The 27,500-nt window shown below is 43.4% G+C and overlaps 1 protein-coding gene across 2 annotated transcripts in view; it reads right to left on the bottom strand.

The window, feature by feature from the left end:
* macrod2 (mono-ADP ribosylhydrolase 2) overlaps window positions 1-27,500 on the bottom strand; it is a 597,810-nt gene that overhangs the window by 129,813 nt on the left and 440,497 nt on the right. The gene's annotated exons all lie outside the window — the stretch shown is intronic.

Raw genomic sequence — 27,500 nt, 5'->3', positions numbered from 1 at the left:
TAGTTTGAGTAAAAATGGGCGGGTTTCACAGAAAACTTTCACAGAGTTTTTTATGGAGAATATCCATTGAAATTATAATTTAATCTAGGATTTAGCTTAATCTGTGTGTGTGTGAAACTGGCCCTATGAGTTTTATGTTATTAAACCACAAGAGTAATTATTGGATATGTTGCTGGACATGAATGTGCGTTATATGAAATATATGAAAATTAATATAGGCCCTCTAAGGGGCTGTAAGGCTGAACTGCACTCGCATGAAGATCTGCATCTTTGAATAAACGTATTAAATCAGAACTAGAAGCCAGAAAAGTATCTCCCTTTAATTAGAATAAAACTGCACAGTCAAACCTCATAGCATGCCACAAAACACCTCGGTTAAGTTTCATTGCAAATTACAACAGACTAAGACACTTAAAATCATGCTGAATTGCCATTACCCTAGTAAACATGATTGATGCTTGTTGGAAAGCCCCTGTTTAACTTGGCCACAGTTGACAGAACGAGATTCAGTGTATCAATGGTCAGACATCTTTCACAGAGACTAATCCCACACAGACATCTCTCACAGAGACTAACCCCACACATGCATCTCTCACAGAGACTAACCCCACACATGCATCTCTCACAGAGACTAACCCCACACAGACATCTCTCACAGAGACTAACCCCACACAGACATCTCTCACAGAGACTAACCCCACACATGCATCTCTCACAGAGACTAACCCCACACATGCATCTCTCACAGAGACTAACCCCACACATGCATCTCTCACAGAGACTAACCCCACACATGCATCTCTTACAGAGACTAACCCCACACATGCATCTCTCACAGAGCCATGTACTAAATGGAAATGAAAAATCTGACATTGATGTTTCATGACAGATCAATTGGAGATGATTTATGACACCCACACTCTCATGTTCCTCCTCCCCCAGAACATTTGCATGTGTGGAGGTGGCACAGAAACATGCTAAACCTCACTTAGAGTATCTATTCATTATGAGACCAGTTATCTGCAGCAGTCACTATCATTTATACACACTCCAAGTTTAGCACTGGGCTTAAGCGGTCCCAACGGTCCCACACTGACCAGGTCCACACCCCGTCCTCTGCAGAGATGAGCACGACAGCGCTGTGACAAAGAGAAACGGTCAGGCGTCATATTCCCTGTCCCCGTCTCCTCTGGGGAGACGAGCGGCTCCCGTTGGCTTCAGACAAAGTGTCCAGCTGGCCGGGTTTTGCTGGCGCATGGACGCCGGGCTATTTCTGTTTCCTGCTCTGTGTGCTGTGGAGGCAGTACTCCACCTCCCAGGTGCCGCGGTGACCCCGATTTGATCCGCCATGCGGAGGAGTCCAACCCCAGCGCCGCGACCCCGCCCGTATCTGCAGGCATCCTGCTTCTCTCCCCGCCGGCGCGCTTAGACCCCACGACCAGACGGTCCCACCTCACAGACGTGTTTAGACCATATAACCAGACAGTCCCACCTCACAGACGTGTTTAGACCACACAACCAGACGGGCCCACCTCACAGACGTGTTTAGACCAGACGGCCAGAGGGTCCCACCTCACATACGTGTTTAGACCATATAACCAGACGGTCCCACCTCACATACGTGTTTAGACCAGACGGCCAGAGGGTCCCACCTCACAGACGTGTTTAGACCACACAACCAGAATAGGCATTGTGGATGGGACACATTTGACAGGAGGGGTTTGCTCAGCGTTGAGGTCCATCCACAACAAGAACTATAACTATAAACAATAACTATAATTCAGTGGTCCTCACTCCTGGTCCTGAAGAGCTGTCTGGGTCTGCTGGTTTTTGTTTTCGCCTTAATATCAGCAACCAACTCAGACCCAAGAAACCAGGTGAGATGAGTTAACTGTGTAATAACTGCTTTAATTGATCAATTAAGTGCTGAGTAACAACAAAACCAGCACACCTTGCGGCTCTCCAGTACCTTGTGAATTTGGATGGATTTTGATTGGTTGACAGTGTTTTATTTATGCAGCTGAAAGTGATCCCAAAGATAACATTTGTCACTGTCATTGTCGTTATAGTTGATTGATAGGTGTCTCCCAGGGTGCTGTCAGCGTTCCTCACCTCTTCTCTCTGTGTCAAGTCTCCTGGTTGTGTCATCTCCTCCTATGAATTATCATCTAATACTGATGATACACAACTCTCTTCCATCCACTTGAGTGCCTGAAGGTATTGCTAATTACGATTTTTAAAACAATATATTAACAGCTATATTTATTTTTGGTGTAAGGCCACACTTCCACCACACTATTACTGTTCCTTCTAACTGGACCTGAGTACTAAACTTGTAAAAACATATCCCCTAACTTAAAAACATGTATTCTTAGAAGATGTCCTTTTACAAGGGTATAATTCTCCATTTACTTTGCACTACATCTGTTTAACCTCACGGGGATGGAAACACAAACAGCACAGTCGTGTCTGATGTATGGCACTCTTAACAGGCTACCACTGCAAGAGCTTAGAGCACTTAGGATGCCATTATGCAAAACGCACCAAAAAAGTTCAAAACAGAGCGCGCCTGAAATTTATTGCAGCCTGTTTAACATTTTTATTTATTTATAAATTTCTTTGCTTGTTTTTTAAAAAATAAATAAATTTACCAACCTATAAAAGGTATTGCTTTGCAGCGCTTTGTACCAGATACATTACTCACAGCGCTGGCGCAAAGCTGAAAATAGTTTCATTATTCTTTTACTTCCGCGGGTAAGTACAGCATGATCCATAGGCCTGACGTGTGCCTCCCTATACCACATTCATCTTTTAAAGTATATTAATACACAGTAATCTGGGAAACTAGCTGAATATGTGCTTTAGTTTCCGCATTTATCACTAGTGCCCCCCCCACCCAAGCAAGTAAAAATGACAGATGAAAATGGTAATTTTACTAAATCCCCCCCCCCCCCACTCATTAATTTATGTGATGGACATGAGAAGTTACGACGTTTTAAAAGACAGGAGGCGGACCGAGGTATTAATACGCCTATTTAATAAGTGCAGCAGGTGTAAGAAATATGCGCTGCTTCAGAACCAGGAGAACGAAAGAGAACGAGAAAAGTCTCCCATAGCAACCCGACGTGTCGCGTGTGGTGATTCAGCTGACAGATGGAAATTCGCATATGAACGCCGCGACAGATCGAGGAGAAGCCAGAGTCCCAGGAAATAAGCTTACGCATCCCGACACCTCCTCACAGAGCCCCGCTCGCAAGCACCTCCGAGAAAGAAAAATATTTTCCGGTCAAAGAAAACATCGCGCATTGTGTTGGCATGTTCGCCTCCCCGCCCCTGCTCTCATCTCTCCCTCTGTAAACATTCTGGTTTACTTCTGCAATTTCTCTTTAAGACCTAGCTGTCACAGGCAATATTCTTTTGGAGTGTCTGATACCTAGTTTCCACATTACGTGTGTTTGAGAGAGGAACAGCGTGTTTTGAAGTGGGTTTCTTACAATATTCCGTTGGTACAAAGCGCCCTGTTCTCCTCAGAACGTGACACGTGCATTTAGCAGTCTTATACAAGGGAACAAACTTTCAAAAAATAAACAGGTACTGCAATATATATGCTATACATCAACAAACACAAAACCATGCATAATATTTATTAACCCTTGTGTTGTCTTAAGGGTAAAAAATTACCCGCCACTCTGTTTAACAGCAGAGAAAACCCCCTAAATGCTCTTTTTTGTTGACAGGTTGTTTTTTCATGAAAATAGATTTGGGATTTAAAGTTCAATTAAGCTGCTTTATTTTAGGGGTCTAATGAAGGCGGGTGGTGTTTTACCCTCAGGACAAGGGGAGTATACAGAAGAGAGCAGAGGGTGTTTAAAAAGAATAAGGGGCAACCAAACAGTATAGAGATATAATGAATAGAGACAAACCAAAAAGAACTGAGCATCATGAACAGGACGGTCCGAAAATCCTAGGCACAAGATGCTTTCAAAAATAATGAAATGAACAGTTTTAAATATAAAGAAAAATGTACCATAAAGGGCAGTGAACAGTTACAACTAAATAAAATGAAATTGCCTTTAAAACTGCATCAGCATCAGGTACACCGCAATTTTATCAGAAAATGGGCTGTAGGTTGTACCAAAACACGTTTGGGTTTGTCATAATTTCAGTTTGTCATAATTTCAGTTTGTCATAATTTCAGTTTGTAATGTAAAATGTAAAATGTGCTCTTTTCTACTGACACACTAATGCAGAGAAAACTAAATAAATATAAAGATATATAAGACATTTATCTTTAAAAAATCTAAGGTGTCTAACACTTTTGCAGAGTACTGTATCGGCACAGTCATGAAGAAACCAAGGCTGACTCACAGTCACCACACCTGTGCACTACTTTGTAAGCAGAACAGAAGAATTAGCAGCTACAAGTGTAGCTAGCCAACCTCATCTCAATGTCAATGTCAATCAATAAACTGAAAGCCTTCAATTTCCTTACAGCATTTTTCAATGTAGAAGGAGTAGAATAACCTTTCTAGTACTACATGATTATTTATATAACACTGTTATGCTAAAAATGAAATAACAACCCTCCAGTTGGACATTTTTAAAAAGCAAAAAAGAAACAAAGCATTATTCAACTGTGAGGTTCACTGTTGAGGTTTGCAGGCCAGGTTCTATGGCTATTTTCTACATCTGGTTCACGATGCAGCCTAGTGGCTCAGGTACGTGACTGGGACAAAGAAGGTTGATGGTTCAAGCCCCGGTGTAGCTATGATAAGATCTGCACAGCTGTTGGGCCCTTGAGCAAGGCTCTTAACCCGTCATTGCTCCAGGGGGGATTGTTCCCTGCTTAGTCCAATCAACGGCACGTCTCTTTGGATAAAAGTGTCAGATAAATAGCAAATTATTTATAATTTAGGATCTGAAGGCAACAGATCCAAAAATGCCCAGATAATAAGTAACACACTGAGAAACATGTTGGTGTCTCTCCAAAATTCGCCTGCCCTGGGTGTGTCATAAAAACATGGCAGGAGCTAAAATCTTAAGAATAATGTTCTTAAAGCATAATAAAATATCATGTGATGATTATTTAGTGTTTTAGCAATTATTTCATGATATTAGTTAATATGTTATTATATTATATAAGTTCATTACTCATTCACACTGCTCATTCTGTCTTTCAAAGTGAGAGTGTGTTGTTAAAGTGCTTAGTGTGTCTCAGTCAATGGGTGCACTGTTGTGTGTTCAGAATGGTGTATTTCGATCTCTATGGAAACATGGCAAGAGGCCATAGCATTGAATTCTCACACAGGGTGAAAAATGTCACACACAAAAAAAACCCACAAAAAAAAACCAGGGTTGTGTGCCAGGTATTCAGAGAAGGCCACTGGAATCAAGCTGCACCCCAAATTCCTGCCTGGGACATAACATCACAACACGAGAGCAATTATCAACACCCTCAGCCCACAGAGGCTGAGATAATGGAACCAGTGGAGAATAGAAACGCTCTCGTCGGGTGAACAACACGCCTGTTTATCCCCTTTGGGTTTCTAAGGGCTCTCAGCGAGCGCGCTTTATTCAGCGCGTTGGTAAGTGAGCTTATCGCCAGTTTAAGCGCTAACGGTCTTGCCGCTGCCAATCGCTTGTCAGATTAGCTTGACAGTTTTTTTGCCCTTTCAGACAATGAAAGAGACCTGACTGCAATGTAAAAACTTCCCCCCTCCCCCCGTATATATTTAATGAGAAGCAGATCTGGATATACAGAATCAGTTGTAATTTAAAGAGTCTAAAAGTAAAGGTAGTGTTAACGGTTAGTTAAAGAATGTGTAGACCCCTCAGTTCCTCCGTGTAATTACAGGAGACTGGGCTCAACGACTGATTTACAGGCTGAAACTCAGGATTTTGGGTTTGTCTCAAGCTCCTTCCTGGAAAATGCCTATGCTCGGTGCCAGGAGGATGGTAACAGACTCCTCAGTATAAGTGGTAGCATATTTTACACTGATGTTAAGAGGGCAAGAGGGGAAAGAATATAAAAATAACATCGGTAATGAGTCTTTTAGGCCTGGATGCAATCAATGTTTATCGTTGACTTACAATAAATGAATACAAACATTATTTTCCCATATTTATTCAAAAATGGAATATCTGAATTTATACTGCAGTTTAACTGAAGTACAATGCAGTAAAAAGAGTTCTACTTCATGAGTACTGCACTTGAAGGAGTGAAATTACATCCAAGTAGTACACTACATTCACTGAAGTAATACAGCAATATAAAAGTGTGTCCAAAATATTGCATAATACTGAAATACTACTGCAATAATTACAAGTAAAACCTAATAACCTGGGCTCTACTACGAAACACGTCTCTTGAGGACAACTGGTTTAAAACCATTCATTTTAGATTTGTAAATCAACTGACTAACTGACAATTACATTTCCCACCAGCAAAGCAATTTCTATGTTTGCCTCTGCGGAAATGTAGAACACGCAGTGTGCTTACTGTGGGTGGATTTGAGCGTGCGCAGACGTCACGCTTACTGTGGGTGGATTTGAGCGTGCGCATGCGTCACATCACCACCTCAAACAGTCACAGCCGTGTGTCTCCGGAGAGTCCTTGGATCAAATGCCAATTTGCGGAGTGAGCAGGCTTTACATCTGAAGAGCCTGCAGCTCTGGCTTTTTACGAAGTCCGGATCCTTTACCCGGCTGAGTTTTATTCATAAATTATTCAGCTATCAGGAAAGAAATCATCGGAGGAAGTTAAGCATTCCGCACCTTGTATCAACAATCCTGCTTTGTCATTACCGTAATTGTAAATCGTTTGGTGGCCTGGCATTTCACACAATGCCTTCGGCATTACACCTCACTCAGATGCAAAAAGAATATGGCACCTGGTGGCAACAGAAAATGGAAGCAGTAATTTCAGAGAGACTCTCTGCGCTCTGTTCGGCTCTGTTATCTTTAAAAGGCACTTGATATGGTGCTCTTAACGAATACATTTTTTACACAGCAGGTCAGAGGTCATATTCATTAGTCTGCAAAGCCCAGAATGAGAGATGCTGTAAAAGCACATAGAGTGGAGGGGGGAGACTATTTTCCACTCAGATTAATTTGGAATATCTTCACAAATGTAGTCATTTGGAGGAATTCCAAGCGTCACAGCTACAGTAATCTGTATCCAGTCAAAAACAGAAAATCTGTTTCAGTAATATTTGGAGTAATTGGAAAACAAACCCCAAAGGGTTACCTTTCTGTAGAGACCAGGATTAGTAACTATTAAGCTTGTGTCAAGAGAAGGGGCAATACTTTAGGGGTTAACCGCTTTTATAGAACAGAAGACCCCCATTTCCTTCCAAAAAACTACTGAATTAACTGCCATACCTCATAAAACTGGGCACCCATGACTGTTTGGAACCACCTATTTTCTGAATGATGAACTGGCTCAGCAACTCAAGCTGAACGCATGAGGGCACGGAGAAGGCACCCATTGCTCTGCTTGCTGTGTCTGACACAGTTGTGCCACAGCCAATACTGTGATCAGTTTGCATGTTACAGAGAAAGGATATTTATATTTTGGTCCCATGTTAATTAGCGGCTGTGACATTATACCCTGCCATTGTGACTTACGGTTCCAGGATTCTGCTATTATTTCTAACTAGTCAGCTCATTAAACTGAAATCGGCCTGCCCGCCCATCCTTTGACACCAGCCCTGTACATATTTGTTTGTTATTTTCTTAGCTTGAGGAGCATTCAGAAATTGGTCTTCAGGGAAATGGTTGTCTTCCGATGGACCCTCCCCAATCAATCACGTTTTAACATGCACATTTGTCTTTAAAGTAGAACACCTCGTCCGCCCGTCGAGGGGGTGCAGGTTTGTAGGACAAAGCGTATAATGTTACAAGATTCAATAAAGTCTGAGAGCATTTTATTAGCTGTGGGGTAACTGTGTTACAACTGTCCGATGAACTCTGGATGCATTGTCAAGATAACATAAATAAACTTCACTTAAAGCAGTGGCCTCACTCCTGGTCCTGGAGAGCCGCAGGGTGCGCTGGTTTTTGTGGTTACTCAGCACTTAATAGATCAATTAAAGCAGTTAATTACACAGTTAACTCACCTCATCTGAATTGGTTACTGATGTTAAGGGGAAAGCAAAAACCAGCTCACTCTGCAGCTCCCCAAGACCAGGAATGAGGACCACTGACATAAAGCATGTTTTCACAATGCAGGCCAAAACCAAATGAGCACAGTGCTCAGAAGTGAACTGTGTGCAGTCAGCTGTTCAAAAGCTGGTCTAGCTGGGTATGAGCTGGTCAACCAGCATGGCCAAGCTGGTCATAAGCTGGTCTAGCTGGGTATGAGCTGGTCAACCAGCATGGCCAAACTGGTCATGAAGCTGGTCTAGCAGGGTATGAGCTGGTCATACCCAACGAGACTATTATGAGGCTGGAAGAAAAAAAAGAAAAGAAAAAAAAAGCAGTCAGACACACAGGCCAAACAATCAAAATGAACAGTCCGTAACATAATTCAGAAAAAAGAGAACACTGGTGTATGTTTGGGATCATTGTCTTGCTGTGGGATGAAGCATGAGCCAATGAGTTCGGAAGGATTTGTTGAACTCCAGCGGATAGGATGTGTCTGTACGTTACAGAATTAATTCTGCTGCAAGGTGGCACCTCCTTGGCACCCCACCATTCCAGCCTGCGAAGGACAAGCCAGGAGGTTGGCGATTTTAAAACACCCTGCCTCTACAGCTATGGTGCATTCATAATTTCCGTATCACTCACTTTTCTTAACCCAGTAAGACAAAACAAGCACTTCAACTGTTTTTCACTGAATGACAAGATAACATGAACATTGTATGGTTTTAAAGTACCCATCTTTACTGTAGCTCTTTTACATTTAGCTTGATAGCTCATTAATTTCGTACCCATGCGACATAAGGCATGTAGGCCTATTTTCAATTACAGTCGAATCTAATCTTTGCACCAAGTCACCAAGTTATTTTCAGACAAATTGATAAGAACTTCACCCATCCAGCTGGTAGAACCATTTTCTACAAAGAGGAGGTCTAATCAGGTTCTGCAGGACAAATAAGGTAAACTACTACAGTTATGTTTTTCTGTTGGTTAAGACTCACACTTGGTGATATTTGAGTCATCCTGGGTGCCATTTCCTTCTTCCCAGCACTGTGACCTGCACTCCTGCATAGTCAGACACATTGAATTACGGCCCTGTTTTTTTTTGGTTTTTTTTCTCGATAGATGTTCTTACCCTGAGTGACTTTAATAGGAGTACAAGTCCACGCAAAACACAAGAGAGGAATTTGAGCACTGCATTCGGGTCAAATGTTGATGAAGGCTAATGATTTAATGCTGCAGAAAGCTCTGGGTACAGGGGTAAATAATATGGAGAGAGGAAGCAGAAAGACATCTCTCTCCAAGCTATGCTTTTCTGATTTATACTGAAATAAAGCACTCAATGTGCCAATATGCCAGGAATATGCAGAGAAGCAGTCAATATTTTAACATAGACACATAGACACACACACACACACACACACACACACATATACACACATATACACACATATACACACACACACACATACACACATACACACGTGAGCAAGTGCACAAATATCACATAACAAACCCCGGGCTGGAAATAGACTCACAGAGGTCAAATTCAACATTAGTACACAAACAAATAAATAACAATACAAACTGTACTAACAATGCCTTATGGAATGTGTTATTTGACACAAGAACAGGCAGTTCATGCTTACATACTAACCTATGAAATGTTTTAGAAATGAGACACAGAGAAGTCCATGCACATTTAACAGCATGTTGATGTTTAACAGATGACAGATTTGTACCATATCAGCCGCTCTATATTACTAAACTGGTAAAGCAAAGCAGCGATTATACATTGACACGCTGTCACACCTCTTAATAACAGCGACATCAGACACCACCCCGACACCGCCTCTGACAATACACTGCTTTTCCCGCGCACCTGATCTTTTCAAGAAAATAAATAAATAAATGAATGCAGCCACGGTATATGTCACGCTGTGACAAATGAGTGTAAATTTTCACTCTTAAAATAACCCTTTACTTTTTATGACAGCTGCGAGTCTGTCATCTTCACCGGGGCGTCGGGGCGAGGTGCCACCTCACGTCACTGCCGACGGGAACAATGGGGATTCAGCACCTGTACGTGTACACGGCGCCGGTATCTGGGTCTGTCTGCGGATTCGGAGCGGGTCGTGTGTGCGGTTTGCCCGGAAGTGGCCGTGGCTTGGACTGTTTTGTTTCTCTGCCTCACGATGGCTTCCCCGACTGTTCTTTGGCACAACTCGGGGGCCTCAGGTTGACAAATGCTGATAACGGACTCCAAAGGCAATCAAAAGCCTAGAATCAAGACTGGACACTGAAAGCTTTCCTATACCTGCGCTAAAGAATCGATTGAATACACCTGACTAATCAGAAACTGCTGAGAAGCCAACCGTCCAATTACTTTCGGTCCCCTGAAATGGGGGGAGTATGTATAAAAAAGGGATGTGATTTCTACATGCATCACCTGATATGGATGTGAATACCCCCACATTAAATGGGGCAGTCTGCACTTTAACTCTAACATTTATTGATTCATTTCAAATCCAATGTGCTTGACTACAAAACCAAAAGAACAGAAATTGTACCAGTGTCCAAATACATATGGACTGCACTGTACTTGTTATTGGGGGGGTAGATTTGGGACCAAACATCACAGTTAGATGTTTTATCAATAAAACAGGTGCATAATAACATTTGCAGAAGTGTTATCGACTGGCCACTTGGCAAAGACCTGTGCTGGACTACAGGGCCAAAAGAACAGAAATGGTAACTGTGAAAAACATACGGACTGCACTGTATGTGTCTTCCTACTGATAACTATTATATATAAGTTATAGAGAATTGAAAAAGGCAACTCGTAAAAATAAACAATAAAAATAATGGTAAATCTAAACTCATTCAGGACTTGAAAGTCAAATATGAAAATGCTGTACATTAAGCCAGTAGCATAACAGACACCTACCTAGCAGAGCTATAGAATAAAGGCAGAAAAATAATAAAGCAATGGCTATATTTATGAACAATGTTTCCTTATAAATAGGAATATGCTTTTTTAGAAACAAGTAGACAAAACAAAAACAAAAAAATTGCCAGAAGGTATTTTGTATACATATAATATGAATTCAACAGAGGTCAGGTTTGCTTTAGATGTAACCTAATTCAACTGCTTTGAATATATAATTTCTTCCCGCACAGATTAATACATGTCACACAGGAATGGGTAAGGACCTGAATCTTCTCAGGGTTTCACAGCCCTCAGTCTCCACACAGAAATAAACGCTCTTTATTCTAACGACGCATTTGTAATATGTTAATGTGCCCCGGCGATAATTAGGAAAAAGAGAACCGAGAAGCATTTTTTCCTGCCCCGAGTGAATGTAGGACAAGCTATTATGCTTCGCGCTGAGATCAGGATAGGTACAGTACCGAGGAGATCTGCATTTAATTGTTGGAGAAACTGCTCACTAGGGTGACTTATTGCATTTCACTGTTTCCTTTAGGGAAATCAGAAGATTAAGGAGAGTGATTCCACATGACAAAGGAGTTTTGAGAAAGCGTGGTTCCCTCAAGCATCTCTGGAAGTAATCAAACTTGTGTGTGCGTGTGTGTGTGTGTGTGTGTGTGTGGGTTGGGGGGCTGGGGGTTGGGACAGCAAAGAGCTAACAGATCTAAAGAGAATGTGCAATTCATAAGCAAATTAACGGTTCATAAAAGTCTCAGAATGCGGTAAGTTTAAGAACAGGGTATTCTATAAGCTTGCAGTTTACCTGTTGCTGTTTTGGCGTGAGATGATGTGACATTCAATTTGTCATGTCTTCTGGAACGTTAGGGGATTGAATGAATTGCACACACACACATGCACACATACGCGCGCACACATACACATGCACACATACGCACACACACAGGCGCACCCACACACACACACACACACACACACACACACACAATTACACTCATAATCAGGCTGTCGTATTGGGGATATTGACTGGAAACATGCTCTTTTGTTTACATTATGGATTGATACTAAAAATTATGAAAACATACGAACAGACCAAGGTGACAGTACGTTTTTACTGACTTAAAAAGACCCTCTACTGCCCTGCAGAAGAGATCACAAAGACCTCCAACAGTCCTTAGATTTATTTCTTTCTTTAAAAATGATTTCTTAGCGACGACAGGCCTGTGAAATTCTTGAACTTCTGCAGCCGAGCGGAGAATGCAAGTAAGCAAAGCGTCCGTAGACGCTACGACCCCGTAAGACCTTTCTTTGTTTTCCCTTACTTGAGCGAAATACCCGCCGGCTTCTTAGCCCCCGTAAAACCTGATCAGGAAACACGGACACGTCTCTCAACCGCTTAACTCTGCGATAAACGGGAATTACGGGATCGGAGCGATTAAAGCCTGTAAGAGTGGCGAACTTATCGGCGAGTATCGCGCCTCCGGTTAAGGCCTATCCACCCTCTATCTCCAAACTTCGGCCAAAGAGGAAATGCGATCCAGGCCCTGCGTCGTAGAACAATCCGGACCTGATGCCCGATACCGAACACAAAAGAACATCTGATCCGAGGAGCCGAGAGCGGAGCGTCGGGGGGGGGGAGCAAAACCAGGTCTCTGGCGGGGGACCTACTGGAAATCATGTCAGGAAACAAAATGGCTAATTGGCTGAGCAGCTGGTTCAATGGGCCTGATTAACGCATAATGGCGGGTTTTAAAGCCAACCGCCGCTATCTGATTAGAGAAACAGCCAGGCCGATGACAGCAACCTGGACCACTCGCATATTTCAAAGTTTTGCTTCCAAAAAAGGGCCGTAAGTTAAAAAAGGCGGGGAAAAAGATGAGACAAATTGTTTTGATTCTCTGAATTCTGTCACTGTGATTGCAGACTGTATTATCACAATGTGTTATTATAGAATAATAATACTAATACGAATAATACTACTACTACTACTACTACTAATAATAATAATAATAATAATAATAATAATAATAATAATAATAATAATAATAATAATAATACAACTGATAACAAGGGGATACATGCCTTTGGGATGCAAATGATTATTTTTGAACCTTCATATTACGTTAACATCATTTAGAGCCTGAGGTAAGTGAAAGTTTGACACCTGTATGGGAAAGTGCCACCAGAATCATCCATGAAGAAACCACAGATAAAAATAAAAACAATTATATATTCTCTTACATTTTATAGAGGGAAAAGTTAACCCCTTTGTATGCAAAGTTTGTACAGGACTTTTGAAACCATAGCATTATGTGTATTCCATGTTAACTGTTTAATCCCACCAAATTATAAAATTCATAAAATATCAAGATTAATAATAATCAAACACTGAACGGGTCAAATAGAACCCCAAACATACGAAACGCATATATTTCTAAACCTTATTTAAAGAAATGTCAGAGACATCACCTGACGTCCCTATGAGGCAATGCGAATGCCCTGTGATAACACAACACAAACAGGCCTGTATTATTCTATCCAATCCGCAGCCCCATAAGGTGAGGGAGAGCTGAGGTTCAGTTCAGGACAATAAAGCACACGGAAGGGTCAGGCAGCAGTGAGAAATTAATGCATGCAGGTTCACTAGCTGCTTTAAAAACGAATAGCATGGATTGTGGCGTTTGTGTTGCAGCGGGCCCTTGGGTTGGGCTCAGTAATGTGTTTATCCCGTGGCCTCCAGAGACAGGGCGTCCCGCAGACAGTGTCCCGATCTAATGGAATCACTCCTCCCCGTCCGCCTCACCATCCACGTTTTATAATAAAATGTCCGAATCAATTCCTGTAGAGCCTTGCACTTTGCATTGATTAAGATCTTCGCTCTGACACGCGGGTAATGGTCTTATTAAAGGTTTTATTGTATTTATCATGAGAGCTATGACATTATGAATCGAAGAAGGCGTTCGGCTCTGGCCCCCGAACACTCTTGTAAAAGACCCGAGATGAGAAATTGAAGAATGTGAGAGCAGAAATAAAGGCGGAGCAGATTTTATTCTCGACAGTCCCTAACAAAGCATAATATGCTCTAAAATGACAGTTTACATATACACTATAACTGCCTCCCGCATGCTGTATATGTTATTGTGTGTACTGTACATACATTTGGAGTTGTCTGTGTTCATCTTTATTAGTGTGTAAGCCTAAGACTGGATTGCCTATGCAGTGCACTCTAAGTATTTGGACAATGACACATTTTCTCTTGTCACCAGCATCTAGTGATGTCTATGGCTCATGACTTTCAGACAGTCACTGACTGCAAAGGATCTGTAACAAAATATTGAATATGATGATGAATATGCCTTGATGGAGAGCAGGCTGATGTTAGCAGGCTGATCAATTTAATTTCCTGTATTTTGAGGCTTTCAGCAAATGCAAACATTTCACTTTTTTGTGATTAATAGTGTATAAGCCTATATCCAATGTTAAATTCTCGAAAATCATTAGGGTTCTGTTGGAGTTCCTTCTGTATGGAAAAATATTAAATGTATTCTGATAAAATACCTTTATATTTAATTGTCTCTGTAGGAATACTCAGGATATACATACTACTCCATGGCATATGCAAGTTCTTCTCTGAAATAAATAATAAAATAAAATAATAAACTTGCATTGGATAGCTCAGGGTTTTTTTAATGTGACCTTAAACATTTCTGAGCATTTCAAAGGAGATTAATACGCATACATTAATGCTGTCCATACCAGCCCTAAAAAGCAGAAATGCAAAACCACCAAAATAAACAGATTCAATTAAACTGTAAGAAATGCATTTAACACATAGCCAGGAGCACAGCCATAAAAATGGCAAGTATAATTTGCACAGTAAGGAATAGAGGTATCGAATACATCTAGTATAATTATCTTTAACAAGCTCACACAGGAGGCAGTAAATAAGGACAGAGCCAACAGCTCTCTGCAATCAAGCAGTGAATTACCCGGACAATCTAAAATGAGAGGAGACCTTAGCGGCAGGTCAAAGTTGTAGCTTTGATAAATATGTGTGGATGGGATCCAGGTTGTATTTTTAGCTAGAGCCCGGTGATAAGGCAGGGTAAAGAATGCTGCCTCTGGGGGGAAGATCCTCAGCAGGACACTGTCGGTGCGCAGAGCTGAAATTCTCCTGCCCCCTGTTCTGTACAACAAGGGTTCCCAAACATTTTACAACATTAAAAAATGCCCTCCTTGTGGCTGAGAACACAACCTCAATAAATGTTGATGTTAGTTCATCTTACTTTTTTCAATGTATTTTTCCTGCTAAATAGGCTTTTAACATGTATCCATCACCCAGAAAAATAAAATACAGCACCTACAGTACGTAATGATGGATCTACACTCAGTGGGCACTTTATAAGGTATTTATTAGACTATTTTCTTGACTTATTGGTCTTCTGCTGCTGTAGCCTATCCACTTATCCACATTTCCATCTATGAACTACTGCTCCACACTTCAGTTTTGTTGAGTAGGATGTGACAGCTTTGAAGCTCAAAGTGTCAACACTACTCGGAATGCAGATAGACCCTTTTAATTCCAAGGTCACGATTTGTTAAAATGATGATGATCATGGATGTGTAGACATAATGTTTTTATGTGAACTGTTTGTCTCAAAATGTGCAGTTTATGACATTTGGAAACAAACACAATAGTCTGGTAAGAACCTTTTTTTTTTTTCTTTTTTTTTTTTTTTTTTGTAAGGCTCATTCATTGAAGCCCATGGGTGCTCCAACCCCAGTTTGCTCAAAGGCTGTCTTTATTTTGGCCTGGGGTTTACATTTATGAGTAAAAATAACATGATTTCATTCCTTCCCAAACTGAAATCAGATGGAGCACAGTAACTGATGTGAATGCCGACATGCTGAGTCAGGAGTACTCAGAGCCACACAGGACCTGTCAGTTAATACGCAGTAATTAATCACCAGGAACCTTTTATCTAACACGCATCATTGATGATAAAGACCTTTTCATCAAGCATACGTAGACACGTGCATGTACATACACATGGAAATAACTACCTTTCGTTCGTGTAATTTTTATGTACTTAAATTCACTTTAATTGAAAACCTGTAACAATGTCTACTTGTATTAACCCTGATTAAAAAAATATAATAATTTTAAAAATCCTTCCAAAGTAAAAACTATCTTAGATGGTGAGGGACTGGCTGACAATGATCTACCATGACATCACTGAAAATCTATTTATTTATGTATTTAGATTGCCATTCAATTCTGTGACTCTACTAAATGAAAGGCACATGTTTTAATTTGCAGTGGGGGGTCAGGACATATTAAAAGTGTCAATGGTGTCTCCATAGGGGAAAGTTATTCCCATCATTTTTGGCACCAGACAATACCTAGAGGTTATGAGTTATGCCTTTCAGTATCAGCTTTGTTTTGAATAATGTAACAGACCTGGAACTTCCTTACTTAGATTTATGGTGTCTGCCAAGGGAAGCACAGCCTCTGGCAGTGCAGTGCGCAGACTAGCATGTGTTTACAAATGAGCCTTTCCTAGTTATCCAGTATGCAAATGCAATCAAACGAATTCAACACAGTGATTGCTTTGAAACGTTAGTGATGTACTAAACACAGAGAGGGTGGCTGTGGATTATATATCACAAACAGCCTTTACAGTCCTGGGTTTCAATCTTCACAAATGTATCACAAAAAGAAAATAAATTCAGAAATGTTGTGAGTAGGTAGCCACCTTGAAGTACAGGACATGGATGGCATATTCAGATGTTTTGGCAAAATGTTGAGTATGCATGGTCCAAAGGAGAAAAATCTCATCTCTTCTCATGAAAAAATGAAATTGTTTAGGCTAAAAATGCTAAGGCTAGCAAGGTAGCATCTAGCTACTGCTGTAACTTGAAATTCCTTTGTGGTAATGTAGCTAGCTACACAGCCGTTGTGGTTAGGTTATATTGCTATAACGGCATAGCTCAATACACAAAGGCTGTATAAAACAAATTTCAAATTCACTCCCATTTGCTCCAATGAGCAAGCTACAGGTCGACCAAGTAAGAATATAGTAGTATGACTAGCTGTGATCTGGGATCATAACAGCCAGAAAATACCTATCTTTACATCTAGCCTAGATATTTATCTTGTCATGTGGTTGTTATAGAGCCACCTAAGCCATGTAAGCAGCCGTAGTAGAACAAGGCTGGCTGGAAAACTATTTGGCCATAAATAAGCCTTATGAAAATGATTTGCTGAATAAATGCACTCGGACATATTCCAATTATAATATATGTGTACTCTAGCTGGCTTCTGTATCCACAGTGTGTGCTTGTGTCTTTACTGTATTTTTAGTTTGTTATTGACTTATATTGATATGGATTTGAATGCTGCATATCATGGGGGTAACTGTATATGATGAACTGGTGTCTAAGTTACCACCTTATCGTGTAGATCCTTTTCAGGGCTCATCATCTCTCATTTAATTTTCAATATGTTACGTGCTCCCTTTTTACTTGTAATGAACATAGCCAAGTAAGCAAGCTAATATTAGGCGATACAGTTCTGCCCACAGTAAACAGTCACTAAAATAATGACAGATAATAATGACAAATAAACACAGACAAAGAGTTGTAGGCTACAATTAAAGTTTGGTTTTATGGGAAAGTTATCCCAAACTACAATTTAGATATCCAATATTTTGCAAGCTATCATTGCCTTCCATTTTGTTTTCTAACCTAGCAATTAGTTAACCTGTTCAACTAGCATAGCTGGTAAAATGCTACCAAACCCAATGGCTACAATATGCATTTATGATATAACTGTCTATACATTAACTGATTAACTGTCTCTCTCTTATTTATGCTAACCGGCGGCAACATGCTAATGACCACAGTTTCCAGACAGCTACAGTAGAAGTTAAGGTAACAAATACAAAGTGCATTCCAATACTGAGAAGAGATTCATTACTTTATTACTTTATTACTCCAGAGTGTACAGTCCAAGCAAGAAGCAAAACAAGCATATTGTCGGGAACACAGTAGTGCGTATCATGGAAGTATGCCTTTCTGATACACAGATTTACCCTGAATTTGTACAATGTATCCTTGTTGTCACTGTTTTCAAAAGAAAGGCCAGAATAAGTCTCATCTCGCAAAAACAGCGTGAAGCCTGAGACCGTACAAAGACCGTTGGACGTGGAGATTATACTGCGGAGGAAGCCCGAGAACAGTTTCCCCCACCTCTCCGATTCCCCAGGTGTCACGACGAGAGCTGTTTTTCTTCACAGGTTCTGCATATTAAGATTCACAGACGAACAGAGTCCTCGCGTGGCGCTATCTAACCGCGCCAGCGGAACCCGTCGCTGCCATGGCGATGCACAATCCGCTCTTACGCTTCCCAGGGATTGGACGACTTCAGTCGCCGCCATGCCAGCACCTCACCACGGACCAGCGCCCCCTGCTGGTTAATCGGTACCTGCTGCACATGGGCGCATTCCCCAGGCTGTCAGCATGAGTCTGCCTTGGGAACTGTGCTGGGGTTAGAAGTGGCAGAAAAGGAGGTACATGCAAGCCCTCTGGCAGACACGAGACTGCTCAACTCATTCAGTGCTCCTGCAACGAAACTATAAGTGGAAGCAAAAAAATCTCTGTTTTGGCTTCAATGGAAAGCAATAGACAACAAGCAATTCAAATATTGAGTTTCTGACTGCCACCGTGGTCAGTAACAAGTAGTTTGGCCAGTTAACAAGCACTCCCTGCCCAGCCCAGACACATCGGACAATACCATCATGAAGTCGAGAATAACACACACAAACACAGGATTGCACACACACGCACACACACACGCACACACAGACACACACACAAATCTATGCATGCCATGGAATGTCAGACACTACATTCATTGACTTGAGTAGGATTCAGGGTCAGGATCCAAGGCATTACAGCCATAATAAATTTGATGCATCGAATTACACCTAAGCTGCCATTTTGTGTAACAAGATCTCAGTCACGACCCATTGATATTACTCTGAAATCCCTCAACACATGCAATTAAGCCAGCAAGGCTTTTTTTATCTCAAATTAAATAGGGACACCTGACTATAAAAAAATACAATTTACTAAATTACAAAAAACCCAAAATTCCCTGCCGTTAAATTTCCTCATTTGTTCACGGGGGAAATTCGTACTGGAGAGGAACCTCAGATTGTTGTCTGCCTTGCAGAGCTCACAATTGGACTTTGTCGGGGCCTGCTACAGGAGAAAAAAAGAGAAGAAGAAGAAGAAAAAAAACTTCAAAGTCTTTGAACCAAGGACATCCAGGACATTAACTCTCCTTCTCTGCCGGAGCGGTGTACATTTGAGAGAAAGAATGTGGCACAGTAATCCGCCTCCTCCCTGGTCTATTGACAGCTGGGAAGCACACCCCCCTTTCCAAAAATCCACCTCCGACCCTCCTAAGAGAGGGTCCTGGGCCGGGTGGCCCAGTTTGAAGAAGGAACTTTTCCAGACTTTCTCCGACTCGCGGTTTTCCGAGCCTCCGTATCCTCATTTGCATGAAGCGTCTCTGCCCTTTCCTTCCCGCCTTTTGTGCGAAGCTGTGGGCGGACGCCAGGGCCGGCTGCGTAAACTCGCCGGGGTAACTAACTCCAGGTAATGATGCATTCACACCTAGAGCGACGACAGAGGCTCTTTAACGCTGTTTGTCTGGGGAGTGAAAGCGCTCGGCAGGTACGGACGCTCTCGACAGCGTCTCTTTGATTAGCTCCCCGTCGCGTCCGCGTTTCTGAAGGCGCACTTCCAGCCACCGCTCCTGGGTGTCTCGGCATTCAAGCGCTGCGCAGTGCAGTCCGTATGTATTTGGACGCGCGTATTTCAATTACTTTGGCTCTGCACTCTGGCCACATTGGACTGGAAATGAAGTAAGGGTTGTGAGGTTAAAGGGCAGACTGTCACCTTCAATTTGAGGGTATTTACATTCATATCAGGTGATTCGTGTAGAAATTATATCCCCTTTTTAGATATAGTCCCTCCATTTTAGGGGATCAGAAGTAACTAGAGCAGTTGGTTTCACAGCTGTTTCTGATTAGTCCGGTGTCCAGTCATTCCTTAGAGGAGACATAAGAAAGCTCTCAGTATCTAGTCTTGGAACTAGCCTTTTGATTGCCTTTGGAGTTTGTTATTGTTTGTCAACACAAGGACCAGAGATGTGCCAATGAAAGGCAAGGAAGTGATTAAGTGGCTGAGTAATAAGGAGAAAGAAAACAGTCAACGGCATAGGCCAAACAATTCATAAATTCAGTGAAATTCATTCACTGATATATTTGTGTGGGTACAGCAAACACTGGTTGGTGTGTTGCGTAGCTGGCGTGCGGTGTGTGACCTGGCATTCAGTAACAGGTGAATGACGCACATGCAGGGACCTGCGTATAACGCCTCCAGACCACTCGCCCAATCCTGAGGTTGCTATAGAAACACGTCTCTGCTCCGTCTGGTTTTACTGGCCCCGAGGCCTCCCTTTGACGAGAGGATCACTGTGCACCTGTAGCCTTCCTGTCTACGTAACACACACCCCCCCAACTCACACACACACACGCACACACACAAACACACACACACGCACTACACACACACACACACACACGGCATGCACACACTCACTCACACACACACCCCCAACTCACACACACACGCACACACACACATACACACAAACACACACACACGCACTACACACACACACACACACACACACACACACACACACACACACGGCATGCACACACTCTCATACACGCACACACACATGGCATGCACAAACACACACACACACAGCATGCACACACTCACACACACACACACGGCATCCATACACTCACACACACACCCCCAACACACACACACACACACACACACACTGACACTCACACACACACACACACACTCACACTCACACTCACACTCACACTCACACTCACACACACACACACGTCCCCCTCTGTCTGCTTTGCTGAGTGACACAGCGTTCCTGAGCCTTGTGCGTCTGTCACCACCCAGGAGCAATTTCCTTTTATTTTCACCCTCTCCCCACATCACTCAGAACTCCCCCCCCACACACACACACACACACACACCCCACTCTGGCTCTTCTCCGGTACCTGACAGACAGGAGGAGCCTTCACAAGACCCCCACACCCACCCGAAAACCACACTCATCAGTGAAGCCACTGATAGAGTGAGGCTCCTACAGGACTGGCCGTACTGGCCCGGGGGGCCGCTTGGCTTCCTGGGAGAAAGTCACCTTCGGGAGTCTCCGTGTCCAGCCTTAATGGCCAACGGCGACAGTGACTGACCCCTGTCCCGGCCCTACAGGAGACCTCTGACCCCCCAGCCTGTATTCCGATACACGCCATCCGTCTACCCGCAGCCACGCGGGCGACTCTCCTCGCCAAAACGAAATCCATCTCCGCGCGTTCCCCTGAGCGATCTGGCGTCTCTACCGCCGAGGAGGTTGTTTTACGCGGTTGGCACCGTGAGAACCGGGCACCGCTCCTCCCCGCCTTCCCGACGGCCATCGATCCGAGGCGACCGCGCCCACCGCCGCGGACGGCGTACGGCTCAGCCCGCGGCCTGTATTTATAGAACCTCTCGGAGCCGCTCCTCCGCATCTAAGTTGCAAATCCGTTTATGATTTATAAAAGGTCGGCTGCTGTGGAAGGACATAGGAGGGATTAGCGGATTAATTATAGCATACGGAGGCAAGCAGCAAGAGCAGCTGAGGAACCCTGGGGAGGCTAACAGGCTAACAAACTTTAGGTAGCCCCCCCCCTCCCCCTCTCCTGCGTGGCCTCTCGTTATGTGAGTGGTATATTAATTCCCTCATTAAGAGGAGGTGCAGACGAAAGTCAGGGCACTGAGAAAGCCTGGGTGTGATCTGAGTTGGTTCTTTTAGTGGATTAATGGGATGCGTCTGATGCATGTCATGTGCTTACTTTACTAGAAAGCTGGCAGGAAGAACATAAAACACAACAATGCTCGAGGGCGATATTATAACTCCATTAATTAAGGGTGTCTGTAGATCACTGCACAGCGAGCAGTGTGCGACACCACCTTAATACGGAGAGAAATGCGCATTCATTTGTTAATTTCGTTTTTATTAAAAACCTGTAGTATGAGTCATAGGCCGACATAGAAAAGCAATGTTCTAGTGGTCAGGGAAAAGGACAGCCAAACCAGTTTAGCAACCTGAGACTGCCTGACTCTTCTACTGGCAGAACAAACATCGGTTTAGACATCTTTGCCTCAAGTCCAAGGAATGCAATTTCTAAACATAGAAACCTGCCAAGACACAGAGAACTGATTTTCTCTGCAGTGCCAGTTTTTCCAAACTTGATCAGGACAAACAGAGCAAAAATTGACCTCCAGAAAATAGCTGCAGACTCTTAGTGTTGGGCCAGGGTGAGGTTAGATAGATGCTGGGACAGGGTAAGGTTAGATAGATGTTGGGTCAAGGTGAGGTTAGAGTGATGTTGGGTCAGGGTGAGGTTAGGCAGATGTTTGGTCAGTGTGAGGTTAGATAGATGCTGGGTCAGTGCAAGGTTAGATCGATGTTGGGTCATTGTTTTAGATTCAAGATTTCAAGAGTTCCAGATTTTAGTTGACCCACAAACAGATGAAAAGTTGGAGCCATCTTAATAAAGTTCATAAGCACCATCAAATGTGCAGGTGCGTATCCGTGATACTCTGCCCACATGTTGTTTGCACTCTAACTTAAAATAAATAAATAAATCACCATAAAGGTTTTCAGCTGGTATAAAGAACACCACATAATGCTCTAGCTGAACACATGGTAATGAGGAACATTTTCCTCCGATAATAAAAATAGTAATCATTTTAAATAATGCCAGGTGCCTTGTTAGCTTGAATGCACTTTACTTCACAGTTAGAAGTCGACTCTCTCCTCTCTCAGTGCGTGGCTGATGGGCCGAGGCCTTGGGCCCTCAGATCAGAGTGCGGTGGAGAGGGAGACTCCAAAGCGCTGGAGAGCGGGGCTGTTCAGGTCCGGGCGCAGGTGCAGCTCCAGATGAGAAAGGCAGAGGAGGGCTTGAGAGGGAAAGAGCGAGGGAATAACCGGCCGAACCTCCGGAGAAAGAGGAGGAGAGAGCGCCTGAAGGTCAGAGTCGATGCCTCCCGCGTCTGCGTCTGATTGATTGGACGCGCGAGGAGCATCTGGCAGAGAGGAAATGGGAAGGTGACTAGGGAATCACCAGGTGGTTCCAATGAATTATAGCCACTTTACCAGGGGCCCACTTCATGCCGCACCCTAAGTGCTAACTGGATCAGCTCTGTCAGTCAGTTGATGTCTCCTGATTGATGAGTGATTTGCTTTCCGGGGAGACGGCTAATTGCACACGGCCTAATTTGGCCACAGGCGGAAGTTTTGATTTATTTTCGTTTCGTTTTTTTTGGTCGCGTCGAGCCTGGCTTTCCGCTTCCTTCCCTTTTATTTTCTGCCTTCGTCCATCTTGTGCTCGACTGTAGTCCTCTCCTCAGACTAGCGCTGCGTTTTTACATCCAGAGAAAAAGACTTACTGATAAGCCAGCGCACTACAGCAAGCGATGATCAGCCTGACTTCATCTCACTCGGATAAAACGGCTTCCTTTTAATGAATTCATCCTTTTTTGGCAATTAAATCACTCGGTAATGTCACATTTAAACACGTGAGAGCTCTCCATTTTTTCTTCCATGTCATGAATTTTGATTACGCATTAATTAGCTTCTAAATTTACCAGCTGCTTTCCTAATTAGAGTACTTATTTTGCATGGCAACTGTCACGTACAGGAATGTATCACACCGATTGCCCGGATCCTGCTTCTCAGCGAGGTGTGTTACCCACACTTTCTCAAGATTAACATGTCTAAAGTTATTTTTCTTACACCTGCGGTAGGATGTCCTTTACTAAACTTTCCATTGCTAAAGCAGCAGCACTTCCAGACAGACACCACATCGCTGTGCAACTCCCCCATAAAACATGGGTTTTTTTTTATCAACATCATCAACATGGCCGCTGTACTCATCTGAGAAGATGACGACGTTCTGACCAAGTGCCCACACACCTGTGTGAAATCTGCAGCTGCACTGCAGAACTCAGGTAAGAGGAGTGACTGAACGCCCCCCCAGGCTGAACGGGCCCCATTTTCTGCTACAGAGTCCTCACTATGCCAGGGGTGACTGTGGCCTGGGGCTCCATATGCTAACGGCAGCTAACATTACAAAATCCTGACCAGCCACTTGGTTAGCGGTTAGCTAACTCTCTCACTAACCCAGCTAACGCACCACTGTAGTACCTAATCCATACATGTTTCATCTCGTGCTCCTCCTTCCTCTGTTGATGACATTTTTTAGATTTAACCCACAAAGAAAAAAGTGACACGTGCAGAAACATCCTGAACACTTTTTATAGAAAAACAAATACGGGGGGGGTGGGGGCGGGGGGGGGTTGGGGGTGATTCCAAGGAGCCTGACTGATAGGCACCCTCAGAAAAATGGTGCTGTAACTCTCCAGGGATGGGGTACCCTGGGGTGGCGGGGGCCCAGTGTGACATCTTTTCATGGGGCCCAAAATCCAAAATGGCTGCCGGCCCAAAATGGTTGCCGGTGCCCCTCACTGTGGTCTCTGGCCTGGGAGGGAGAAGGGTGAATGGCTGAGTCGCCCGAGCTAGTCCGTGTCTCACTGCACACTAGCGCCCCCCTCTGATCAATGCGTGGCTGCAGTCTGCCTGCACAAGCCCAGACACGAATCTAAATATAAACGCAGTTCATCTGGTCGCAACTGTACGAGCACAGCAGAGGGGCTGTACAATGGAGGAATGTAGCTGTTGAGAGAAGTCCAGGTTTTAGCGAGGAACACGCTTGTCAGCAGCCAAGAGGGCCTCGTGAGCTGAGAGAAGATTTGCTTCATTCATGTACTGAATGTAAAAATGGTTTTTTCTTTTTTAAATCCTGTGATTGAAGGGGAAAAAAATGCTCTGTGTATTTTTACCCTTCCAAGCTTTGCAATATGACAACATTCAGGCTGCAGTTTACGGATTAGGTGCTGACACTCGCAGACACTTGTGCAAAGGAAATGGCCACTACAATGACTGGGATTTGGGCAGTAAGTGAGCTGCCGTGGGCTCGTAGCTCGATTTGTCAGTGAGGGGAAATGACAGCAGAGAGCAGTAGTTCAGTTAAGTGCTAAGAAATCACTGAGTGTGCCGGACTAAACTATGTCCTCAGGGCGGGGAGACACTTAACCACCATGGAAATGTTAGTCAGCACTCTGCATTATGCAGAGTTATCTCCCTGTCCTGCCTGGTGTGTCTGTTGCACTGTAATCTCCCTGCAGTGGATGGTGTGTGTGTTGTACTGTAATCTCCCTGTAGTGGCTGGTGTGTGTGTTGTACTGTAATCTCCCTGTAGTGGATGGTGTGTGTGTTGTACTGTAATCTCCCTGTAGTGGATGGTGTGTGTTGTACTGTAATCTCCCTGTAGTGGCTGGTGTGTGTGTTGTACTGTAATCTCCCTGCAGTGGATGGTGTGTGTGTTGTACTGTAATCTCCCTGTAGTGGCTGGTGTGTGTTGTACTGTAATCTCCCTGTAGTGGCTGGTGTGTGTGTTGTACTGTAATCTCCCTGTAGTGGATGGTGTGTGTGTTGTACTGTAATCTCCCTGTAGCGGCTAGTGTGTGTTGTATAGTAACCCCCCTGTAGTGGCAACTGTCTGTTGTACACTAATCCCTGGAGTGGCTGGTGTTGGTGTTGTACAGTAATCCCTGGAGTGGCTGGTGTTTGTGTTGTACAGTAATCTCCCTGTAGTGGCTGGTGTCTGCTGTACAGCAATCTCTGTAGTGGCTGGTGTGTGTGTTGTACAGTAATCCCTGTAGTGGCTGGTGTGTGTGTTGTACTGTAATCTCCCTGTAGTGGCTGGTGTGTGTGTTGTACTGTAATCCCTGTAGTGGCTGGTGTGTGTGTTGTATAGTAATCTCCCTGTAGTGGCTAGTGTGTGTTGTGGACCATAATACATCCAGCCTGTGGCCTACCAGTCAATCCCCATAGCAACAAATTCACATGACCGCACATTCTCCTAAGATATGCATTTAGTAAAACCAGCTGACCTCTCTCACTGTCTCATCTAACCCAGCAAATACAGGTAGGCAAGCAGGGTATTGGGAATTGGCAAGTTTTGCATGTTTTGCATGTTTTTTTCAAAATATTTCCAAGGTGAAAATCCTGTAGGCTATGATGATATTGCAATTGTACAGTACTGTGATCACAAGAAATGCTGAAGTGGTTGTGTTCAAGTGAATTCAAGTGAATATGCCCATTATATTTAATAATAGCAGACAGTAAGACACGGGGCATATTTCAGAGATTCTGAATGGGAAACCTTGAGATTTTAATTCAGTGGCTCCGACCTGCTCCAAGACTTTCATCGGAATGGTTAGTGACATCTATAAAATCAAGGTTATTTTCTGACAATCAGAAATATTATTTTACTACCGAAATGATTATTCAAGGACTTCAAATGATTTAATGCCTGCGTGTCATGCCATTTTTAATTACCTCTCCTGGAAAAGTGCGACTTCAAGGACTAGCAATCCATTAAGGAGCAGGACACACTATGACAGGCAAACGCCCAAGTTAATGTTTCAAAATGGAGTTTGAACAGAAGAGAAAGGATACCTATGTGTACTCTGGCATATGCTGCTGGTACGTGCGCAGGCATATTATCTAACCTGCATATTCCTGCTCAGATGTGTGGGGGTGGGGTGGTGGGTGTCTATGCATGTATTGGGTGAGGGGATACACCCTGGAAAGGTTGTCAGTCCATTGCAGGGCTGACACACCATTCACTTACACCTTCATTCCTATGGACAGTGTAGACTCTGGACTGCGGGAGGAAACCCATGCAGACATAGCGAGAGCATGAATACTCCCCACAGAAAGGACCTGGGATTTCAACCTGTGACTTTCTTGCTGTGAGGCTACCTATTGCGCACACACACACACACACACCCACCCACTGCAATCTCACCCACATACACATGCATATACCTTCTTAATTCAACCATGAGGAAAGTGCAGAAAGGTCAGCTGCTTTCTTGCAAAATGGCCGCCAATTAATTATTAGACACCGCCCCCAGCTAATTTTCCTTTAATGAACAGCACTTTGAAGAAATTCAGTGTTTATACAATTCTGCAGCTGGGCCGAACATCCTGTCGAGATATCCCGTACAAGTAAATCCCCACAATGAAACTGCTATCAAACTCACTTTGTGCAATTGTGTTTGACATCCACCATGCTCTGCAGTCTGCCACAGCTGCAGCTCCCAGACTGCAGCCAAGGCGCAGCGTTGGGAA

The sequence above is a fragment of the Conger conger genome, chromosome 18, assembly GCF_963514075.1.
Source record: "Conger conger chromosome 18, fConCon1.1, whole genome shotgun sequence".
NCBI lineage: Eukaryota > Metazoa > Chordata > Actinopteri > Anguilliformes > Congridae > Conger > Conger conger.
Note: the sequence above shows the minus strand (reverse complement) of the source record. Positions and strands in the feature narration are given on the sequence as shown.